Consider the following 23772-nt stretch of genomic DNA (forward strand, 5'->3'; position numbering starts at 1 on the left):
ACTCGAATAAACTCAGTTTGGCTGAATACGAATTTAGCAAATTTACCTACCTGATTTATTATTGACACGCATTGCGTCGTCGTCAAACCCTTCGTTATAGCAAGCGAAGATGTAGTAGATTTTGTACGCGTAAAGCGCGTAAATTCCTTATTGTAGATGTTAGTCGATCATGAATTTATAGCAGCAACCTATAGGAGCTTATTGCAGCAACCTTCGATTAGTAACGTGATCGTGGGCTTTTTTGAGTCGACACGTTTCAACAAAAGGAATCAGAAATTCATATCTCCGATAAAGATGGGATAAAGTTTCTGGCGAGGAATAGCAATAAGTGTATCAGCGTGGAAATTTTGTCAATGAACTGAATTTTTGGTGCTTTGATTCGTTGCCTTAGGTATGTGATCGTAGTTTGTTTGTTGGAATGTTGACCAATCTCGACGAATACTACCGATGATGATAAACATTATGTGCGAGTCGCTGAAGAATTAAATTGGTCGACTACCTCGTCTAGAATCTAGAAGTTTCTTAATCGTAATGATCATCGGTAATATTGATAAATATTGCCGACCATCGACGACAAACGTCCGATTTTTCATTGAGCTTTCAATAAATATAATTTTACTTTATCCTATGCAATATGGACGGAAGTATGGACGAAAATTTGAACGATCAATTATATAAAATTATTTAGAATCTCAAGGTAGAATCAAAATCATATTCGACAGGTTTTTACTCATTGGCAAATCATTTGTATTCATTTACCAAGATTGCTGGTAAAGCAAAAAAAGAAAAAAAAAACAAATAAAAAAGCGAAGAGTAACATTTTAGAGGTGATGAATTAATTAATTACAACGTGTTTAATCGCGTGTTAACTTTGCACCTGTACGTCTACCGTGGTAAAGTCTTTCTTTACTTCTCTTACTTTACTTGCTCCCTTCTTTTTTCACTCTTTATTTTTGCGCTCTACGATACTTACTGATGTAAAATTACCCATAGTTCGCAATTGGTCGTCGCTTTAGTTAATTAGTTTAAAAGAAATCCCTCGTAGTCGTGTCAAGCTCGCATCGCGCATTCCTCGTCGCCTTTCATTTCTTCCACTTTTAATTCCACGAAATCACGCGCGCTGACGTAATCTAGACAAAAAAAAAAAACATATTTCGAAAATAATAATTTTCACGGGGACTGTCGTAGGTTAGCGTCGTCATCGCGCTAACCAACTATACATTGCACATCAAAGAGCAACAACGTCATTAACGAAGCTTATGAAGATAATAATCAGGACGAGTCTGTCTTAATATTTGAGGAAGTATTTAAATGGTTTGTAAATCTATTTTTGTACTAGATAAATATTTAATCACCTAGCGTTGCTACCTTTTTCGTAAACGAGTTTTTTTAGCCCTAAGCTCGATCTTCGACCTTCGTTTTACGATACATTAGTAGGATTTATAGAAACAAAGGTATTCCACGGCCGTTTGCCATACTGTTACCATGGTCATTACGTCGCAAGCAAAACTCTATCTGAACGAACTGTACCATAAACGCGCGTGTATTTTTTACGGAAGAGGGATGATATTTTTATGGAATCGCCTAATCAACCTCGATGTCCTTCGGAATGAGTGTGTCATTCCGCGGCACTGTAAATGTATACAGTTGTAAAAATTGTGACAGAAATTTTTTTTCTCATTTCTGTCATTTTTTTTTTTTTTTACGATGGGTCTGTCGGAACGGTCGTTCTATAACTTTTTACGAGTTCGAACTGCCGTCCGTGGGTCGAAAGAAATAACCCACGACCGTTAGATAATAGCCAATACAATAGTAAAAAATGTTAGAAACATTTTATATTTTTACCTTTTTAGCCGGTCATTTTTGCGCACTAGAAATTTTCTGTCGCTTCTTTGTTCTGTATACTTGGCAACGGGGAACTTGGACTTTCTCACGGGGGACCAAGTATTGCGATCATTAAAACGGGAACACCTTTATAACCCCCGTATAAAACTATTAAAAAGTTTCGTCGTTACCTGGAGACGATTCCTCTCGGTAAAATACTCGACCGTATCAACGAGTATTAAACGCAGGCGGTTCATAGTTGGCGTAGCAAAAAATACTTCGAGTTTCTAGCTCGACAACTCTGACGCGACCCTAATTACGTTGCAGCGATGAAAAGCAATCACGCACTTTCTGACCTTTCCGCAACTTTGTTGCGATAGATCGAAACGGAGGAGTATCTTCTTGCTGGCAGGGCAATTGCCAGGTCGAAGACAACACGCAATGCTAATCGCGAATGCAACGTTTCCACCACAGGTGGCGCCACGCGCACAAACTCCGAGGATCTCGCATCCCCGGCTCCCATTCGAACGAGCTAATTAACGTTTTTTTTTTTCATCCGCTGGACAATCCGCTCAGGACAGCGTGGAACTTTGAACGGGTCATGGCAAAAACTAAACCGTTGACCAATCTAGATGGAATCAACTGGGGGAACAAACCAGAGGAACGTGTATCGATTGTTCGTTGTCGTTTCAGCGTACGATTATTTTTCTCGCCTTTAAATTTCTTAATCGATCAATTGTCTCGTGATAATTATGTTCTTGGAAGATGGAAGAAATTTATCTGTGTAATCGATCGCTTGTTTTACACGTGTCAGGTTGCTCGGACGGGAAGAATGCGCGCGTGCAGTAAATTATTATAATCAGTCGATCGCGATAAGAATTATTATACATGTTAATTGGTGGTTTTTATATATGGTTAACAAAGAGACTAATAAGTTGGCTCGTTGGTCTAGGGGTATGATTTTCGCTTCGGGTGCGAGAGGTCCCGGGTTCAAATCCCGGACGAGCCCACGATGGAATTTCTTTACTTTTACTTTTTACGAACGCGTGTGCGCAACACTTTCACACAGCGCGATTTCAAACTCCATTGAACGTGCGTAGCTCGCGCGCTATAGTCGCGTGTCCCCGAATGTCGCGTGTTAGATCTAACGGTTTGTGTTTTCCCCTAACGTTGATGGTTTTTTCTTCGTCAGTCCTTTTCGTGCATGAGTAATAATTAAATATGTCTGTTTATATCTATGTCCTTAGTAAAGGTTACCGATGATTTTACTTGATCAAAGCATTAATACTCGTGTTTGTTATTTTGTTGTTAACTGAAATGCCGTCACGTGAAATCGCGCACTCGTTTGGTACAATCGTTACCGTGGCTCGCTTATTATTGAAATAATTGTCGAAAGATAGACAAGACTCGTACAACGCATCGGATGATTTTACTGCGAGTTTCATTCACCTGAATCGTGGATCGGAATCGAGTCTGCTCCCTTGGAATATTCGTTGGAATTTTTCGGAAGGTTCGTCGATTAATCTTCGTATCAAAGCAAAATTGAATAAGCGTTTCTTTAGGAATAATATACGAGTATTTTTATAAAGCCTTTTATAACTTTTACCTACTTTCGTAATATTTTAATCTTAGTATATATTGGTCTTGACAATGCTTTCCAATGCAATTACATCGATTTTTCTCAGAAATTAATGCATCAAAGTCGAGAGTCGCCAATGATTGTTGCGAAATTACTCTTGTAAATGAGCGAATGCATCAATTTTATTTAATCAAATTCGCAAGTCATTTTCTTGTTTCCAACACCCTCGATGCAATTCGATAATGTCTTTTGAAACCTGTTTTCAGCTCAATTTCTTCTCTGAACATTAGCGCCTGTATATTTCTGTCCTTTCTACTGTAACCCTTTCTAATAAATCTAATAATTCTAATAACTCACACAGCTTCCGAGTAATCACGTATCTCACACACTCTAATTCAATAATATGCAACATTTTTATTTCATAACTATCCAACAGTAATATTCTTGACGCTGTAGAAAAGCACTCACGTTGAAAGTGTCCGCGTTGAAAATCCTTGAAGAAGAGAAGAAAAATTGCTGTCGCGCCAGTGGGCATAAGCCAACGAGTGAACAGAACGAATGAAATAAAGCAGCTTACATAGTAGGAGCTATAAGACGATCATAGTTGATCGATAGCAGGCCCGTTAACGATGACGCGAGTTCTAAAATCATCGAAATCGCGGTTGAACCGTCAAACGAGTCTCTCATAAGTCAAACTGATCAACTGCACGTTTCATTGATTTCTTAGTTTCGTTAAATAAGCGTACGATTGATAATTCGATTCGTCAGAAGCGAATGATCTATTTTTATAGATTCTAACGTACATTTAAAGAGCAGCGTTTATAACGTAACTACCTTTCCGCACATATCGATATATACAATTGATCGACGTAGCTTCTGAATGTTTCGAGTATCCACGAGACAATGAACGCCCGGTGTCAATCTATCACGACGATTCTTTCTCCGTTAAGTCGCGACAGAAATAAACAGTACCAAAACACGCGTACCCGAAACTCGTTTTATTGCCACTCTGTTGATCGACCGCGAGAATTCGAAGGATTTTTTTTATCAAGGCCACCTCGTTATGGACGACGAGTCGACACTGATCACAGGCGATTATCGACGACTATATAAAATCAGCGGATCGACGTTTTATAGAAAGACGAGAGCATTAACGACGGGATAAAAGCCTATCCTTTTTGCAATAAATATATCTCACGGTGAGATAAGAGAGCAACCGATGTGGTTAACGAACAAGCGCTTCGAATACGTTTCACAACGTTCGGTTACGGCGGTTCACCGGTGTTTACTGTGTAAACAATTTGAATACACCACGTTGCGTTACGCTCCTCTCTTTTTCTCTTTCTTCCTTTTTTTTCTCTTCCTCTCTTTACATAACGAAGCAGCCTCGCAGAGCCGTGTGGCTATTGTGCATCGCGACAGAGACCCGCGATTCCACTGATACAATCGTAGTTAATTCGGGGCAAAAGTTTCGACACCTGACAGACACCAGACGCGCGAACGAAAAAACCGGCGAGAAAAAAGTCTACGCGCGAGTTACACAACGATCGACGGACGTAGGACGCGAAAGGGGCCATCCTTGTTTCTAAAAGTGAATGTTTGGCCAAAAATGTAGGAGCAATCGGGGCCATGGCATCGTTACACGGCAAACGAGCCTTAGTTTCGACCACGATCGAGCACGAGCTGTTTCGCGATTCTTCGTCCCGAGTTCTTTCATCGACGACCAAAAGAGCACGTCCGACCAAAGAAACCAGGATGCGCTTCCATTCTTTACGCCTTTTTTCGACCCGGTGATTAAGTAATACGTAATTAATAAAGGCACCATTTCATTCTGATTTTTTATCGTGCACGAGAACACGCTCAAAGTAATTACCGTTCCCCCTCCGCGCAACCCTTGCCCGACTATGGTAGTACGCTACTCGACCGTGTGTGTCCGTAATGTTGTCTACATCACGTGTACGACAGGGTCGGCCGTAAAATTCTGAACGTGCAATTAGGGCCAAGTCGTTAATTTATTTTTCTCTACGTGTGGCCTATACTTTCAGCGCCGTCCCTGCATTGTCCCGTATCGCATCGCAGAGACACGAATCACCGCGTGGCCTTAGGTTCAACAGAAGATGTTACTAACGATCGGCGATTAGGCATTGATAATTTTCGGTAATAAATTTATTTCTAATATCGTTAGCGTATCGATACGATAGGAGAAGAAAAAGTAAGGGTAGGTCGGGGCATTTTCCTCGATGCTTCGCCCGCCGGTTATAAAACTAATCATTAGGTAGGTACCTATCGGAACACGCCAATTAGCTCTCGTTAGATACTCTTTATTGAAAATTTAATGCGTTTCTATTCGGACTTAATAACGTTCTAATACCACCTTTTCCCATGCCCCCCGTCTATCTCGTCATTCTCTTTCCTCCTCTTTTATTCCATTCTTTTATTTCTTTTTACTAACGTCCTAATTAGGCGAGAACGACTTTCCGTCAACGAACAGACGCTCGTTATTTATTACCTCGTGAACAACGACAGCCACCGTTTACTTTCGTCTAACGAACGATTAAGTTTCTCCGATTCTAGCGCAAAAATCCACGCAACACCGCACACTCGTTATTACATATGCGCTGACGGAGGTGCGCTCAGCCTCGCGCACCTGCACCTACGTACGAGCCCGAGCTGCTTGTGGTTACTCAGAGTCGCTTCGCGGCCACCTCTTTCAATTACCCGGGTCAGCCCGAGGTCGATGTCATTTATGCGCTCTGAAGGCTCCGGAGCTGGCGCGCAGATTATACAACGATAAAATATCGACGCGTTGACGTTGAACGGCTTTTTACAGACACGAAATCCTCCGTTGGCCACGTTAGCCGCGGCCATGTTTTGCAGCTTAACTTTATCGGCCAATTAAACGGCCGGTGGAATATTTTCAAGTCAAACACCGGTTGCTTTCGTTAAGACGAGCGAGTAACGACACCGAGCCAATGGAATCTCCATAGGAATCCCCCACCTCTTCGCGTATTCTTCCCTTGTGCGCGCCAGGAATTTTTGCTGCTTTCAGGAAGAACCGACCTCGCCGTTTGTCTCGCCATTTAGTGAGTCCCTGCTGCTAATCACCGGGGCAAACGCGGCAATCTAGTTTCGAATTTTTCGGTAGATACCAGCTTTTTCGGCTGGCAAAAGTAGACAAACAGGAAGCGGCGCGGGTCAAGCGAACTTGTGAAAGGAGCCAAGTTTCCACCGTCCGTCCGTACGAAAATCTTCTGGCAAACAGACGATAAAGAAATACTGTGGGAGAAGGTAGCAGCTGCGAAAAGATACAAGTTTCTTCGTCGTAATTTCATCGTCGTAACGGATCCTCGATTTGGTGGAAAATTGCAACCAAGTATATACCGTCACCTCTCCAGTCGAAGTATCCTGATATTTTACCAATCTCCGAGATACCTCGAAATATTTCAAATTCTCCGTTTTTTCATCACGTTGGATGTTGCTAAAAACTTTTAAATACTCGTGAATGTAAAAAACTATCGTGCCATCATCCTAGAGGGACAATAGTCTCGTATTTAGATCAACTTTCCTCCATAGATCGGCCAGAATACACGTGTCCTATTTCATCTCGGTACAGCGAATAACATTTGTTCGTGCGTCGCGTTACTTTCACCCCGGATCGTTCCCGTGTCTCGCGCAGGCTGAATTCCTCGAAGCTATATCGCGTCAGGAGTTTAATTAAAGATGGTTCAGCAGGAAGAATTCCCGAGGAGGAGGTTTCTACGCTATGCGTGTACTCGTCTCGACCAGTCAGCTCGAGCCTGAGTATCGGATAAAGCCTCGGCTGTAATCTCGGTGGCCGCGAAAATTTCTCCTCGGGCTGTTTTCAAAGGATCACCGACGCGACCGGCTAGAGATACGCCAAGTTAAACGCGAGGACGCGAATCTTCGAGGAGAGGAATCGACGGGAAACAAACACGAGCGAGAGCTAATTTGGCGAGAGACTGCGAGAGACGTCGTCGGGGGTAATCCCGGTATGCTGGATGCTCCGCGATGGAGTTTCTCCGTCGTGGCATCTCTACCGAGCGAGGTGCGTGGACGAGGTAATGTGGGAGAGGTCGGCGTAGGTCGGCTGAGGTCGCGCACGAGGCACGCATGCCGGAATACAGGGTGCTCGTAAAGTCCCGATTAGAGAAGACGAGAAACCGGACGATCGTTCTTTCGTTCGTTCGCTGTGTTCGGTGTATTCGTACGTAGCCATCGCGGAAGATAGAATTCCCGGAGTACCAGGTAATATTCGAGCCTGTTGGTCCGTTGGTGTGCACCAGTGTTGGTCCCTTCTGTGCGGTTGGTCAAGGATCGATACATCGGGGGTTTCCAGCGTGGCGGGGACCTCGGGGTTAAACGTCGAACGTATCTCAACAGGGCCAGGGAGAAGTCGTAGAACCACACACGTAATAAGTGTAGAAGACCAGGACGACCGGTCAGCTTTGTGATTTACGCAAAGTAATCCCATTACGGGTCGCGTCGCTCGTTAACGTCACTCGCGTCGCGTCTCTTCCAGCTTCGACGTATATACCGTTTCAACCGTCGTTGCGCGAATTCCGCTCGTCGATATTGCAAAACGATATTTTGATCGATCGCTTGGACGATCCAACGATGCGTGATATTCCCGGGAATAGAAATTTTCCGGTGTTCGGTGACCGAGTCTCAGTTAGGGTTGCACTGCAACGGAGATCTAGCGGATACCGCAAGATTCAGCTGGGACGAAATACGCGATACGCAGATCGTAAGAATCAAGTTCATTTATCTTCACCGAATGTACAGGCTTTGCTAGATGCGTATTGTTGCGAGTTCTGGTTTCGTCGTCACTCATTGGTTTTTATTTACGATACGATGGAACATCGTTTGTCTGAATCCATCGGAGGAGAAGTACATCATATAGTAAAAGATCGCTGTTTCTTGTCACTAGTACCATGTTCATACATGTGATAGCAGACAATATAAATAAATTCGGTCGATAGAAGTTTGTTCAATCGGACACTAAAATCTTATTGCTGTAAATAGAGTTCCACCGCATATAAGTTTCGAGGAGCAAATAAGCAGAGAGAAACGTAAAAGAGTAACGCCTCAACGATGTATATATATATATACTAAATACGTAAAGCGAAAGCGGTCAGAAAAGTTGAAACTAGGTAGGTGGCCGAGCAATGACAAAGCAGAATCGATACACCGCGATTTCTGCTTTTTTTACCTGTTAGCGCGGTGTAAAGCCATTCAGAGGCGTTTAACAGCGCCCGATGGTCACAATTAGCTACATCCGCGGTCGACGGAAATTTTTATCGTCGACGAGAAACCGTGTCCTAGAAGAACGCAGCTCTCGTCTCCGAGTCTCGTATGCGTCGCGAAGAATTTTCAGCACGGGTGGTCGTCGGAGGAACGAGGTCGGAGGAACGAGGTCGTAGAACCCTCCGCTGAAACTCGAGCGATGATTGAATAACGTTAATAACAGCTTCGGCAGCTGTAACTTCGCTGCCGGACCGCGTACACCTCGTAACTTAGGCCGCGAAGAATCGTTGGTAGACGTCAACGCTTACGATCGTTTTTACACCTTTTTCACCCATCTCCGACGAACGTTACGAGCAAGACGCGTGGAACAAGCGGCACTCCTTCCTGCCGTGATAAAAATTTTGTTTCTAACTGCGTTGCATCGCGATTGAAACGCGATGAAAGCGGAAGAAAATGAAATAAGGAGAGAAAAGAGAGAAAAGAAAGGACGTTGGGATGTTTAACAGCGGTATCTCTCCGTTTAATTTGCCGTCGTTGGCGACTGCGAGCGCTACAATGTAATACACGACGGGGTTAAAGAGTTTACGGGAGAGGCTATATATATTCGGCTTGGAAAGCTTGGTTACCGCCTGAATTTTCAGCCGCACCGGTATAACGTTCGGTAATGGTCATGGGACGCGACAGACGGGAAAAGCATCTCTGTCACGGACGTTAATATTTAGCCGAGGCATCTTTGCGGGAAAACAAAGTGAAAGGTAGTGCTACGTAGCATCATCATCCTTCGGCGATCTTACACGGCGACGCTGCCCGGCTATGCACACAGTTTATATGGCCTATGAATCACGCAGCCGCGATCACCACGTTTAACTCACCTGGGAGCTAATTGAAACTTTTATTCGTAATTACGCATCTCTCTTTTCCCTGCTGCTTTTTTTCTTAACACGCTTCCACGGCGCGCCTTATTCCTCTCTGTTTTAAGCTGCGTCCTCGCTGTATGTTCCGAAGAACGAGACATTCGGAAGCCGCACTGATCAACTTTGGAATAACGATATGGTCGCTTTTATTCCCGCCTATGTCACATTAAAATACTATTCTTTAGCCATAAAATGATATTAAAATCAGAAGATGGACAAAGACGTACTTGTCTCGTTTCCTTCCTATGACCTTCGCACGAGACAAAACGCGACTTATTTATCGTGTCTCTACCGGTTGTTTCCAAATGCAACGGCGAACTTGTGAAACAGTCGACAAACTGTATAACTGTTTTTCTTTGGTCTTTGGACCGCGCAGCAAGCCTCGTTACTGGCAACAACCAGCAACTTTCTCAAGAAAATGGAATATCAACATCGTTGCGGGCCCAGTGAGGACACGGCTTAAGTCACCGCCCTGCCGGCGTGTGTATTTCATGGTTTGTAAAATAGCGGCGCGGCGTTAAACACCGAAGAGACGATGGTTCACCTGTAAAATAGCGGCTGACACGTCCGTGCCGACGTATCCACACTCCGGAATTACTTCTTACGCTTTACTGGTACTTGCGCGGAGCCTGTAACGGGTATAACGCCGGTGCGTTGCAGCTGCAACGATACCCGATTTTACTGACGAAACGCCGAAAGGCTCGACGATTAGATCGGTGAGTGATTAGCGATGGCATTTTTGCCGGCGGACGTTTTCAACTGTCTTGCAATAACCATATACTTTCCAATAACATCGGGAACCCCGAACAGCGTAACGAGGTGTTGGTTCGCACCTCCGACGAGTCCCGATATTCTTTACGTTTAAATAACTGTTTACAACCGCGTCGATCTTAAATCAATTTCACGCACGTTCCGTGAGAGCTCGTGGCTTGTAAACCACCGGCTAAACGATACTCGGTTAACCGGCATGATTAATTAACGCTTTGGGTATCCGATCGGTCTGAATTCGTTCGGTTAATAGATTCCTCGATCGTCGATCCGTGGACAGGTTCATCGTTCGCGATTCGTCACGATCTTTAATCGACCGTCGTATTTGTACACCGTGCGTATCCACTGTGTAGTGAACCGTGATGTATTACAGTGGCAACCGTACACTGTGCATTGTAGCGCAACCGTAAAGAACGGCGGTAACGTTTAATTTTGCCGAAAAATTGCTTAAAAGGTAGGAGAGGAGAGAAATAGGAGTAAAATCAAATATTTATCGTTTACAACGAACTATTAGAACGATCATTTTGATATTAATGTCATGGGATAAAGTAGGCATTTAAAGTCTTTCCGATGATTATCGTCGACACTAAAATTATTTTATTATTGATTAATACTTGAATGTTGATTTAACGAATTACTTCGATATTAATGAATTAATCCGGGACACCAAGATTAAACAGTTTTACAACTCTGTTGTTGATTAAATAAGAAGGAAACCTAATTGATTATCAGTCATCGCTAAAATTACTGTGCTATATATTACATTGACAGATCTTTAGAAATGGTAGGCTACAATGGTATAATGAGGTTTTAAATATAGTCTTGACAATACCAGAATACCTACGAACTTCTACCGGGTCCCACTTATTATATTTCGGCCAACCATTCAGACCACATAAAAGCTTATATCTCTAGCTCTGCTATATTTCATCCTCTCATCTAAGCTTCTTACAAACTATGAACATAGTTTTAAAACCGTTACGCTTGAAATTTGGGCATTACCAGAAAAGCCTAGGAGCGTTGCCAATCGGAGTATAAATTTTAGTTTGTAAGCAGCGTATACCAACTATCATCGTCCGCCACCTCGGTAAGCTTATTCTACCTGTTCGCTAGCTTCCACGATCGTATTAGCTGGATTTCGCACTTTGACCGCTCGTCGGGCTGGCTCGGCTCCGACCACGATAGAGATATATATCAAGCGTGCAGCACGCGGTCAAGGCTCGCAGCTACCCCCGGTGAGGTCTTCATCGGCTACCGCGACATTGAGGAATATTCCCCTCTGCACCTATCCCGTGGTCTTCTTGAGGAATAACCTCATCGTACGGCGAGTCGGAGCCGATGCTAATCACTGGAGCGCGCGGTACTGCTCGCCACGGCAACCAAAGTTACATTATCCGCGTGAAAAATAAAAGGAGCTCTGGCTACTCTCGCCGCTTCATTAGCATACGCTCTCTCTGCAGGCCTTTTCGTACCTATGGTACGCTCGTCATTAGCCTGAGACGCGATTAATAATTGCCCAGGACGGTTAACAGTCGATGCTTATTTCTTTATCGTGCGTGTACGCGTCTCTCTTCGCCCATCTCTTCCTCGGTTATACGCGCGAGCGATCGCGACTGTGTTGTCCGTTAGGCCCGCGAATAATCGCCGGTAATTAGACCGTGGAATCGAGGCATCTTTATCACCCACGACCGTCAGAGGGATTATCCCGGTCGTTTAACGTCGCGCTTCTCTTTTTGTTGCGGCTACATTTTCATTACGGCTGACATTATATTTCACTCGCTCGAACGGGCCGCGTAATTCCAATTGAGATGGATCGCGATGCAGCGCGATGTAAGCGCGATTTTCTAACGTGATTGATGCGATTAAACGTTTCTCGGAAAGACGAGTTACTGGAATCGAGTTGTTAGAAACAGCCTGATACAATGTGGAGGGACTCGAGGGAGGGAAGATGGAATTGTCGATGCGAACGACGAAGGATAATTAATAAATTCGCGCTTTTCATCCGTTTGACTGAAAACCATGCGAACGTGGTATTACGTCAGACAGTTTATCGGCGATCAAGGCAAACGGATCGCGAGGACTATCGGCTACTACGCGTCGTGATCTGTCGAGCTCGCGCGCGTTCGATCATCGCGGAAACCATATTATTATTAAGCTTCTCGATAGGATACACCGTGTCGACGAGGTAGCGTTTTTGAAAACGTGTCAGGTTTCTCAATTATCCGTTGCGTAACTCTTAATTACGATGCTGCTCGACGTGCGATAATTCGTTACAATGTATGCTCTCGTGGCCAAGATGCAATCCTACCACTTGGATAAACGTGAACACACTCGTATATCGATTCGACGAATTTCGTACGAGCCTCCGTGTACCATCCTTGAAGCGTTACAAGGCCATCGATGCCTAGGTGCCATTATTCAAGCGGCCGTGATTCGCAAAATAAAATATAGCCGGATATGGTTGACTCGTTTAATAGAAGAAGAAGAAGATGGAAAAGGAGGAAAGGAAAGGATAAAAAAAAGAGATGACGTATGGATTCGTCGTCGAACGGACGACCATCGAATCTTTTTGATATTCCTGAAAAGCGAAACGCGCGTGTTGCGAAACCGTATACACATGTACGTAGTTGATGCGATTAGTTCGAAGCGAGCATTCATAAATTATCCGGATTAACAGGCAATTTATTAAAATTCACGCGCATATTTTATATGTATCATCCGTGATCCTCATAGCGACTGCCAGAGGGAACAGGTATGTCGTGATATAATATCGTGATCCGCGAAAAGATCCATTTGCTTAAACCGTTAGCAAGATAGGCGCGGCAAGCGCCTTTATAAGCACGCCTCATCTCGCCTTTCTCTCCTATGGGAAATGGCGTTTTAATTATTACCCGACGCATTAACCCTCGCTAACCCATCGCTACGCACCTGCATACAAGCGCGCGCCACGTTGCGTAGGTGCGCGCGATTTCACTATAAAGATACATCTCACGTGGAAGAATTCGTCGACTTTTTCGCCGATTCTATCGCGTTTTCGTCTTTCCGGTACAGATATAGGGAATCGCGAACATACGATCTTTCTCCTCTTTCTTCCTAAGGGATGTTCCCATATACACATGTTTTTCATATGTATCTTTTTCAAATGTATGGCGTAACAATTTGACCGTATACGGGTTTTAAAGGAGTAACGCTTTATGAAATTTTTAGTTTACCGCGAGACGTTAACGAGTTGAGAATTTTCCAACGAGAGTTAACGAATTTCTTTTACTACGAAGTAAAGTTGAAAGTTAACAATTTATAGGAAATTCAAAAGTAGAAAAATATATAAATGTAACGAGAAGGTACTCCGATAGCTATAAACGGCAGTATTCGTATATCTAACATAACGCGACGAAAATTTCACATTTTCAAAAAAAGTAAAACGCGTCGAACTTTCGAAACGTTTCCAAACTCCTGCCACGCGTCGTAAGACGAACGAGCCAACTCCGAAGTAAAACGCTTTGCAAGCAACTGTCCGGTTTCCTGTCGGCAATTACACGATCATTGAATCCACTAACCGTCGACTATGTTAAGCAGGTCGCCAATAAACGCCCACGCTTGCACGCGCCAACGATCGACGACGCCTTCCAAATCATCGTTCTATTCCCGACCTTGCCATGTAGCGATCTCGTACAGTGTAGCCATTTAAAGCAGTACGAGAAAACAAGTAGCGAATTTAGATTCGCCTCGGTATCATTTATTAGGGGATTCCCATTTCCAAGTTGGACAATCGTTCTTGGTTCGAGATATCCCACGGCTTTAGCTAGGTAGCTAGAAGGCGCGGTTGAAATGGCAGCCGTTGAATGGAGAGCTCCGGACATGCGCTTGTTCGTCCCGAAAGAAGTCCACTCGCGGAGAACACGGTGGTCCGCGCCGATGCGAATGCAAATGAGCCAGGTCGGCCCATATAGCGGGCGCGCATAGTCGGTCACATTAATCAGCCAGGGCCTCACCGACCAAATCACTCGCTTTTTAACCCTCCCTCTGGCCTATCCTGTAGCTTATATACGTCCGCTTGGTTCCACGGATCGGAGTGTCGCAAATATTATCGCGAACCCAAGATTCTGTACGACCGGTTCTCCGGCTGTCCCTTCTCCTCGAGATAATGGCAACGAGGCTTAAAACGAACCACACCGACTCGCCACGCCGCTATGCGGTTGTTCGGCTGTCCACCGAAATACTTTGTCTTCCGTCCCCGGCCAGTTTTGTAACTATTTGTTTCGCCTTTCGTTCTCGAATTCTTCCTTCCAGCCTACCGAGATTCCACCGTGAGGAGGATACTCGAGCAAGATGCTCGAGTGAATAAAGGCACGAGCCTTCTTCAGGCTCTCTCTTTCCTCGATTTCCGAACGTACAACGGATGCACCGTAGTCGTTCTCGATCGTCTACCGTGTGATTTTCGACGATGTATCGGCGATCTTCTGCTCGTATGTAGTTTCTGAATTTCGGCGAGTCTCGCGTGCACCAATTACACGGCTAAATTATCGTCCGAATTGGAGGAGCCTGGTTAAAGAGGATTTCCAGGATTTCTGCCGGTATCGGGCCAGTTTGCCGCTCCACGATCGTTCGACGGCGCTTAAACCGTGCACACGTCCACGTACACGTATACACGCATACACGGACGAATTGCCACGAGCAGGTTGTACTTACAGAACCGTATTCGGCGCCACTTAAGCGCCGACAAACTTATCCGTAACTACTTCACCGGATCGGCTCTCTCTTGAACTTCTCTTCTGGTGGGTACAGGCCGAACGCGGAGCAACGTATCGAGAGCAAACGGCTCTTCCGGAAGTCTTATATGGTAGGCGAAGTTAAGTACGGAGTTGGAACGGAGTTGGGAATAACTCGGAGCGAATGGGCCTACGAATGAGTATCGAGCGGTCCGGAGTCGCTACGGTGGAAATCAGGAGAAAGGAAAATGATGCTTTAACAAAGCAATAACGTAGGTAAAGAAAGGGTTATAGACTCGCAAGTGGCCACTTAAGCCAAGGTAAATGAAAGCTTCCCCATCTAACGGTCCGTTCGAGCTTCCAATTGTTAAATCGAAACATCCAAGCCGATGTTTCGTATCCTAACTCTTCTGTCGTGATCCTCCAACCGTACTACCTGTATACTGAGTGTTCCCTATCGCTAGGAACGTATCGAACGAATAGGAGAAATTGAAATTCGATCGATGGGAATTGGAGACGGTTTAATTCTTGTTAAGGAGAGATTGTAAATGCAAGTGCATATCACGTTCCTGAATTATTTGTAACTTTCCCTACGTTATTTTCTACGATGCTACTCGTACAAGTTACTCGTACGAGTTATTTGTAGAGGAACGAGGATCGCATCCTGAAAATGTACACACCGACGCAATCCCGTTCCCGAGAGTCCTTAGCTCGCGAGGAGTATTTCCCATTCGAGACAAGGTATCGCACGTATTTCTTCGCACAGTGTCCCTTTCCTGAAGAACCCGTAGCGTCGTCCCATTATTCGCATTCGCTTTACCGCGAAACAAAGCGCACCTTTCCCCCTTAATAGTCGCAGATCTGATTGCGAGTACCACGAGCTCGTTTCTCTGCGAGTGTTTGCTGCAAACGATTATTCCAAAAAAGTCCCTTCCGATTACGCGCACTTAATAGGCTCGGACTTGCACGGTAATTGCCAGGTTAACTGATTTTTAATGACGGGTCTGTCGATTGCTACCGCGACCACGCGCGCTTCTTGTTCTTCTTTATGCCTCGCCTCTTTCTCTTTCTTCTTCGTCTCCCTCCTGTTTCCTTTTTTCTTCGTCTTCGCTTCTCCCCATTTCGTTTTAACGTGATCCTCCCTTACGAACTCTACGATATTCCTCCTCTCGTTCGGACCTCCTCTCATTCTGTATTCCCTTCCGACGTTTCAGTTTTTTCGACTACATTTGGTCGAAACGATCGTTACCATGCCCGCAACCAGTCACGTATCGTTTATTAAAGCGCGTTATGAGTTTTTAATACCACCACCGCCAGAAAAATCAAGTCCGACCGTGTTATTATTATACCTATTTCACGTTCCTCGACTTATTTCGATACTCCTCGATCGTTTCAGTTTCTCTTATAGGAAGTGCGCATCGAATGGTCATCGTAAACATGGTCGATTACTTTTCCTTTCTCAATCGTATCGTGTGCTTCGCCTGGCTTAACCCTAACACCGATCGACGTTAATCGTTCCATCGTAATACGAGTCGCTCGGAAGCCGTGCTGATCAATTTTATAAATTAAAATCGACAGAAAAATTACAATTATCTATGCCGTCTTCTAGCGATAAATAACTTTACGAAGATAAGATCTCTTCTTTCTGATGTCGAATACCATCGTATACGCGAATAGTCTCTTAATTAATAAGTTTATAAGAAACGGAGTCGACCGACTTCGTTATACTCGTATGTTGTATTATAACGTAAAAACAAAAGCTTGCCATTTTTCCAAAGTAAATCTCGCAGTTAATAAATTTAATCGATATTAGCATTTTTCTTCTGTCAGAACGTTTCAACACGTCATTTGCCGTAACAGATGATTAGCTACGAGCGTTAACTCGTTAGGTATCTAGGATATAGTATATGCATTTGCCATTTCTCAAACTTTTAACGCGAGGTCCCGCGATTTACAATCCGACGAGGCTGTTCGCGATCGTGGAGAAAGAGCCGGATCTATAAACGCGCGTTGCCGGCGACTCGAGAGACCCCGAGTGGCCCCCGCAGGACTAAACTATCGGCAAAATATCGCTCTTCTATATCTTTAACAAGTTCCCTGCCCGTAATCACCGTTCCGGCATTGCTTCTACGTCAATAAATACAGAGTGCCGAACGACACGACGCCGGTTACGTAATCGTTATTGCAACGTCGATGTCCGTGACTGGTCTTTAAATTATTAAAACATCCTCCACCAACATCGTGTAGACGACATAGTATAACATTTATCACCGCGCCGCTGTTATTCAGTGGTGCTAATGTATTATTCGTTTATTTCCAATTCAAGGATTCGAGAGTACGTAAAGGCCGCAGCAGGGAATAGTTCGGCTCTAATAACTTTCGTTAATGTATCTCGAATTTACGGAATCGACGCCAAGGCTTCCGGGGCTTCGAAGGAATTTGGGTAAACCAGCTACTAAATCATCGCGATAATTCTTCAAATAATTCGAAACGCGCAAGCAAATCGGAATGGAACTAGCCGACGAAATCGATAGGTTAGTCGTATCGTTGGTTGTAAATACAGAGACTCAGGGACAACATTCACAATTTCGTATAAAACACAATTGCATCTTTTCAAAATTTTCAAGTTTTAACGTTAAGATAATTGATCTATACTCCTTGTAAACCTTGTAAAATTATATAATTTCATCGGTTTCCTCTACCTTTTGTTTTGTGGAGTTAATAACATTTGGCGAGCAGGCGACTCAACCAGCTATCCCGACTAACCATCGAACGATGCTTCCTCAGAGAGAAAATGAAACGATATCAAAGTTGTATAATGCAATTATTATTACGTAGCATCCTCTGGACTTTTTTAATCGTCGTGGGCGTTCTTGGTAGGAAGTCGAGTAGATCCGTGACTTTTCAGACCGTGAGTTCATACAATACCTTCGGCCGTGACGGTCACCTAGTTCTGCTGTTTCTTACGTTCATACAGAACGCGAAATCATCGTACAAGTTAGTTATTAGAGGACGAGTCTTACGTTGCTGCTCGATGATTGCGGTCTACATTCATTACGTTCGTTCGTTTATGTCGTTCATTGTTTCGAGGATACGTAACACGGAGAGCAATTAGTAGGCGAAGATAATAGTAATCGGCAGCTGGAATTCTCTATTAAGGTAATTTGTACAGCGTTAGATGAGTATCGGATAATAGTTTATTCTTTAACGTGCTTCTTACGAGGTGAATTACGTTCATTAACCGAGTAAACTCGTTTATTTTGGATAAGAGTAGATAAGTTGAGCGACTAATAGCAGTTTCTGTTGGATTTTGAGCTTCGCTTTCGAACAAATGTTGCGCAAAATATAACGTACAGCAGTACACACGTTTGAAAGAAAAAGAAAGAAGTCGGCCATTGTTCTGCAACGAATAAACGTAAAACTGTGCGATTAATTAATTCCAATCAAATTTACAACCGCGATTCTAACGATTATACCACGTTGGATTCGTGTTCGAACAATTTAAACGAAAACAGAGAACCTTCTGTTACTTATCAAATTTCGTTTCCTGTTTGGTCGTTCATCTATCACTCTCTGCGCGTATTATAACTTGTTATCAACCTTCGTCCTTTCACATCGATTCATAGTGGGTGGATGCGTAGACACATGTACGTTACAGTTTATAATAAATGTAGAATAGCCTTGAATTACTTTTATCAACCGCGTGTATCGTAAGGAAAACCAAACTACAATGTTTGGAACGTCGTATTTTATCGAAGCTCTTGCTAAAAATTAGCGAGCATTCCGTGATTTATGAAGAAGAGTGTACAAATGTACGTAGAATCGTATGCAAGTTACTCAGTTTGCCGCAATCCGCTTCAGACAATGGACATCGACGACAACGTTACTAACCTCCTAGTTTATTACTCCACGCAAGACACCAGACTTTTACATCATCTTGAGAAACTCATTGATCTATCCAGGATCGAAATAAATACTTGCACGCGAAGCATCGTAAAAGCGACGACAACCGCCATCAGGGAACAAATTAAATTGCGAAATGTTCGATTCAGCGTGGTAGGAGAACGGACGGTTTCCGTGAGAAGTAAACGATAGCCACGTCGCCATTTCTCATCGACACGCAAATCGTTCTACATATTCGCAACGTGGTCGAGGCGTGGACACGACAATGGCGCCGGAAATGATTCTTAATGTTTTTTCCCTCGTGCATCGTCATCCGCGGCGCGATCTTTTTGCGCGCGAGATTAAGAATCCTGGCTTTGAGCGGTAGATCGGACGAATGGGGGAAAAGGACGGGCTACGATGTAACGGAAATCACGCCTAATACGTTGACACCCATGCAAGTTATTACCTTAATGTAGCTCGTTGGCTGGGGTCCGTCCTGCTCCAATGGCCCATTCAGACGAACGCGAAGGAGCCCGAAATCCGGTCGCCGGAATGAGCCATTGTGTTGCCACAAAATGCAGTGTCCTCACAAAGGAGTCGCTCGCTGCTACCGTGCGAATGTTGCGACATAACAATCGTTGCAACGATGCAAGCATGATGATGCAAAGCAGAACACCGAAAACAGTGAACACACGAGAGGACTCCCGATGAATTTCCATTCATACACCTTGTCTTAGATGCTGACAAAAATATGAAGGATTTGCTTGAACTGTATAGAAGAAAAAGGGTTCGCAAGAAGGTTCATGTTCGCTAATTGGAAAGTAGGTACGCGCACGCTGCTTCTCGTGAGATTAGTCTGGTAGGGTTTGTCGCGTTTATGGCTACAAAGTGGAGGAGCTAAACTGGTTCTAGTCGCACGATAGCATTCCTTTTCTTCTTGCCACGCAAGGAATATGTAAGGCGAGTTACTCGTAAAAAGATTTTCAAGTTTCGACACTGTTGGCTACACCAGGGAAACAAGCGCGATATATCAAAGCAACGGGGGTGTAACGAACAACGCACCGCGTCGCCAATAAAAACTTGCAAACGTGCACGAATCTTATTAATAAGCGCGTGATAACCGGCGGCGGTTAAAACTGGCGACGTTTACGAGAATATTCCCCGTGGCCCATCTTCGTTAATGCATCAAAGTAGTGGGTCGTGGCCGAGGTAAGATCGGCACGAACGAAAGAGCAGCACGCGTTATTAACGTCAGTACACGGTCTGGCGAATAAAACGAAATTCGTACAGCGCGTACAGTACGTCAGAGGCTGCTGGTATGCAAATGGCGGACGGAAGAAGGCATAAAGCGGCCGAACGATAAAATAAATCGTTGGAGGCGCACGCGATTCGGTGCGCCACGCTATGCTGCGTGCCGCGGCGCTCGATATACATTTAAACGACATAGTAGTCGCACGATGGAACTTTATGGACGCTATTAAGCGGCACTGAGGCAACGGCCTGGAGATGAGGGCCGATAAAGACGTTGTCAGCCAGCAACCCTCCCTTTTTCGGGACCTCGACGAAGCTTAAGCTCTGTTGGATGTATTCTCGCATCCTCGACTCTCCGTGGCTGACTCGACGCGAACGTTAGTCAGGATTAGAAGGGTTCCCTGGCTCCTTGGCCTGGTCTTGAAATTCGTTAACGCGAGGATGCGTTCGGAGTCTTGGTTGGACGAAGCGAGACAGAGGCTGAAGGAAAGGTAGCGAGATGAAATAGAGAGAGGGAAGGATAGATGGATCTTCGTTGGTGAAAAGGATACGATGCATTCCAGGAGATCGAAAGGAAGGCACGAGGAGAAATATTTAGGGCTCGTCGGTATAATCACGCCGTTCGAAGGTATATTTTATTGCCGGCTCCGTGCCGGTACCGTACAGTCACTATCGTGTGTGCCGCTTTCCGACAGGTGCGACTATGTATTCGGCCAGAAGCCGCAAGGACGGGTAAAACGTGCGCGAGCTTTCGTTCCTTTCTTTCAGACTTTTTTCAGTTTTTGCGTGTAATACGCAGGTACGATATAAGTATATATGTTTTTCGGTGTTCGATGAGAGAGAACAGGCCTGTCGAACATGCTGCGTTTATGGAGAGTCCGTGACATCCCCGCTCGATGAAAAGAATATTACCAGACGTGCGTGTATCGCGCTGCGGCATCGGGCGTATAATTAAGACGGTCGGTCAACCAAAGATTAATGACGACGAAAGTATCCCTTTCAGGGTCCCGGAAACATCGACAAAGCGAAACGAAGGCGATTTTCATTCGTTTCTGACTTGGCCGGGATGATATCCCTTTTAAAGACGTTGGTAACGATTATATCGATGTCTCGCGCGTTCACGTTCGGCGCGTAATTTCCTCGGGTATTTCGAGTTTTACGGCTCGTTTTCCGTTCACTTGGCTTCCTCTTTGAATATGCAGGCGCTGCCATCTTTGCATCGTGTTTAAATCTTTGTTTTTTCCATGATCAGAAAACAGACTCACGGTATCGCTACGATTCGCCGCTTTAAATCGACCCACCTTATTCGAAACGGACCACGCGTACGCACCGTAACGATACTATTCGGCTGTACACGGCGAGAAAATCTATTAGCTGGTCGTATTTACGCACTCGTGTAAATCGTTCTGTCTCTCGGACGTTAAATTGTAATAGCGCACGGTAATCGGTATAAAATGGAAAAACGAACGAATCCATGGATCAAACGTGGTCGACTGGCGAACACCGGGATAACGGGCAATGAGGACAAGTGGCGAGGAATCTTGGCGCTGCTGGATGACCGGTTAAAGGTCCAGATCCTTGCGCGTAGACGCGAGAAAGGAACAGCAAGAGGAGAAACTAGTTTTCGTCCCCGTCTTTGTCCCTTTCGTTTCACGGCCACCCTCCTCGCTCATGTTTCGCGGCGCGCTCGCTTTCGACCGCAAAACTGGTCCCGGAGCTTTCTTGCCCGCTAATCGACTTAGGTAGGCAAGCATATCCCGTGAGTAATATCATCGCATTAACCCTGGGTCCGTCGGTTGCACGCATAAATAGAATCGTCTTTGGCCTGCGAGCGCGATCTCGCGAGGTCCCAAGAGGGTTAATATAAATGCGTGTGCGAGAGGTCAAGTCTGCCCCCTACCCCTTTACGCTAGATTGACTTTACGCGATCTAGCCGCGGGAACATGTACGGTGGTCTGCGAAAATGGGCACGAAGATCGTTAGACGTGCGCGCGTGAGCGCGTTTACTCGGCGCCGGTGAGTAATTGATTTTAAAGTGCGCGACACTTTATGCTCGATTCACGAATTACACGCTATTCTCACTGTCCTGCCTCCTTGTGCACGCGATCGCCCCAGCAATGGAACAGAATTATTGGTTGGATCAGGGGGGACAGAATGTCGGTGGGTACTGGACGATGTTCCGTAGGAGTTGGAATTTGCGTGGATGACAAAGCATCGAGAATCGAACGAATTCTGTATATTCTATTTGATGAATCTTGCGCAGATTTTGGTTCCGCTTGACAATAATATGTATCGTATGTACTTAATACTAAAGGCAATTGACCGAGGAGCAAATAGCAGAGTTGTACAAAGAGTTTTAATTATAGGAGAAAGTTCTATCGTTTGCCATTTTCATTACCGAATATCTATAAATGCATATAGTTTCACTAGCCGTCTTATAAATTCAACGTTTCTAACGTCTCATAATCCGACAGTTCGAAAGAAGCGCAAACGTCTCGTCTCATCGTCTCCAATTCCATCGTGCTCGTTTTATGGTCCCCGGGGTCGCGGTTATTATTTAAGAGCGCCGTTAAGAAGTTCAAGCTGGTCGCGACCGACTCGACCGTCCGCTTTCGAATAATTCCGCACGGGGCACGTCTCAATTAGGAATAGCACGCGGATCGATCCAGCTTCCATCAGAGAGACCACCGCGACGACGTCGTTAGGAAATGTCTCCAAATTGGTCCAATTAGAGTTCCCGTTCGTGGCGTAACGAGCTCGAGTCGCGGTCAGATTGTGGGCAATTAGCCGTTCGATTCGTCCGAAGAGACGGCTCTGAGACACGGGAAAGGTGGAAAGAATGTCTCCCGGACGTTGAATGTTCCTTGGAACGTACCGAAATCATCTGGTTAATCAACGTTGCCGTAACCGGAGAAAGTATCGCAAAAAGAGTTCACAGCTACGATGCAACGAGACAGGAAACAACGAGACAGATTAGAGCAAGGCAAGGTTATTCGAGTCGGTATCTGTATTTAAAAACAGACTGTTTCGCTTTATCGCGAATTCTGTTCTATGGACAGCTTCGTTACTGGGATTATTTTGCAGACGATCCCGACACTTGGAAAATTATAGGAAGTAATTTTGCGAAAATTCGTAGTTCAATTTGCGACTACGTCTCCATCGCTGATTGTTTCGTGTCGTTGCAAAATAGTAAACGAGCTAGTTTGTGAATCACGCTAACAATAAAATGCTTGACAAATTACGGTAAATTCGAGCATTACGAGGCTTGGGCGACTTAAACAACCCTACGTTACTATATCCGGATTAGAAAGGCGATGGGATTTGCGAGGGAAATGGCAAAGCTATTAGTCGATTTGGGATTCGGGTTGCGTTCGTTAAGTTGGCCGATTCGATCGTTTGTATCATCGTAGACCCGGTTTGCACCCATTTACTTGTATCGCGTGTTTCCTTGAGCCGGCCTTTTACGTAATCCTCCCACGCGGCGAACTGGCGCGGCACGGCGAGTGGAAAACGAGTTTCGAGCGGGGAATTAGCCCGACGGAGATGTGCCCGTTGCTCGTGTGTATCGCCTCATGTG

The 23772-nt window shown here is 44.8% G+C and overlaps 1 long non-coding RNA gene and 1 other non-coding gene across 2 annotated transcripts in view; both read left to right on the forward strand.

The window, feature by feature from the left end:
- Positions 1 to 23772, forward strand: part of LOC143302671 (uncharacterized) — a 211579-nt gene that overhangs the window by 13962 nt on the left and 173845 nt on the right. The window lies entirely within an intron of this gene.
- On the forward strand, positions 2762 to 2833 carry TRNAP-CGG (transfer RNA proline (anticodon CGG)). The gene has a single exon. It is a non-coding gene; the product is annotated as a tRNA-Pro (tRNA).

This window comes from Bombus vancouverensis, chromosome 5 (assembly GCF_051014615.1).
Source record: "Bombus vancouverensis nearcticus chromosome 5, iyBomVanc1_principal, whole genome shotgun sequence".
NCBI lineage: Eukaryota > Metazoa > Arthropoda > Insecta > Hymenoptera > Apidae > Bombus > Bombus vancouverensis.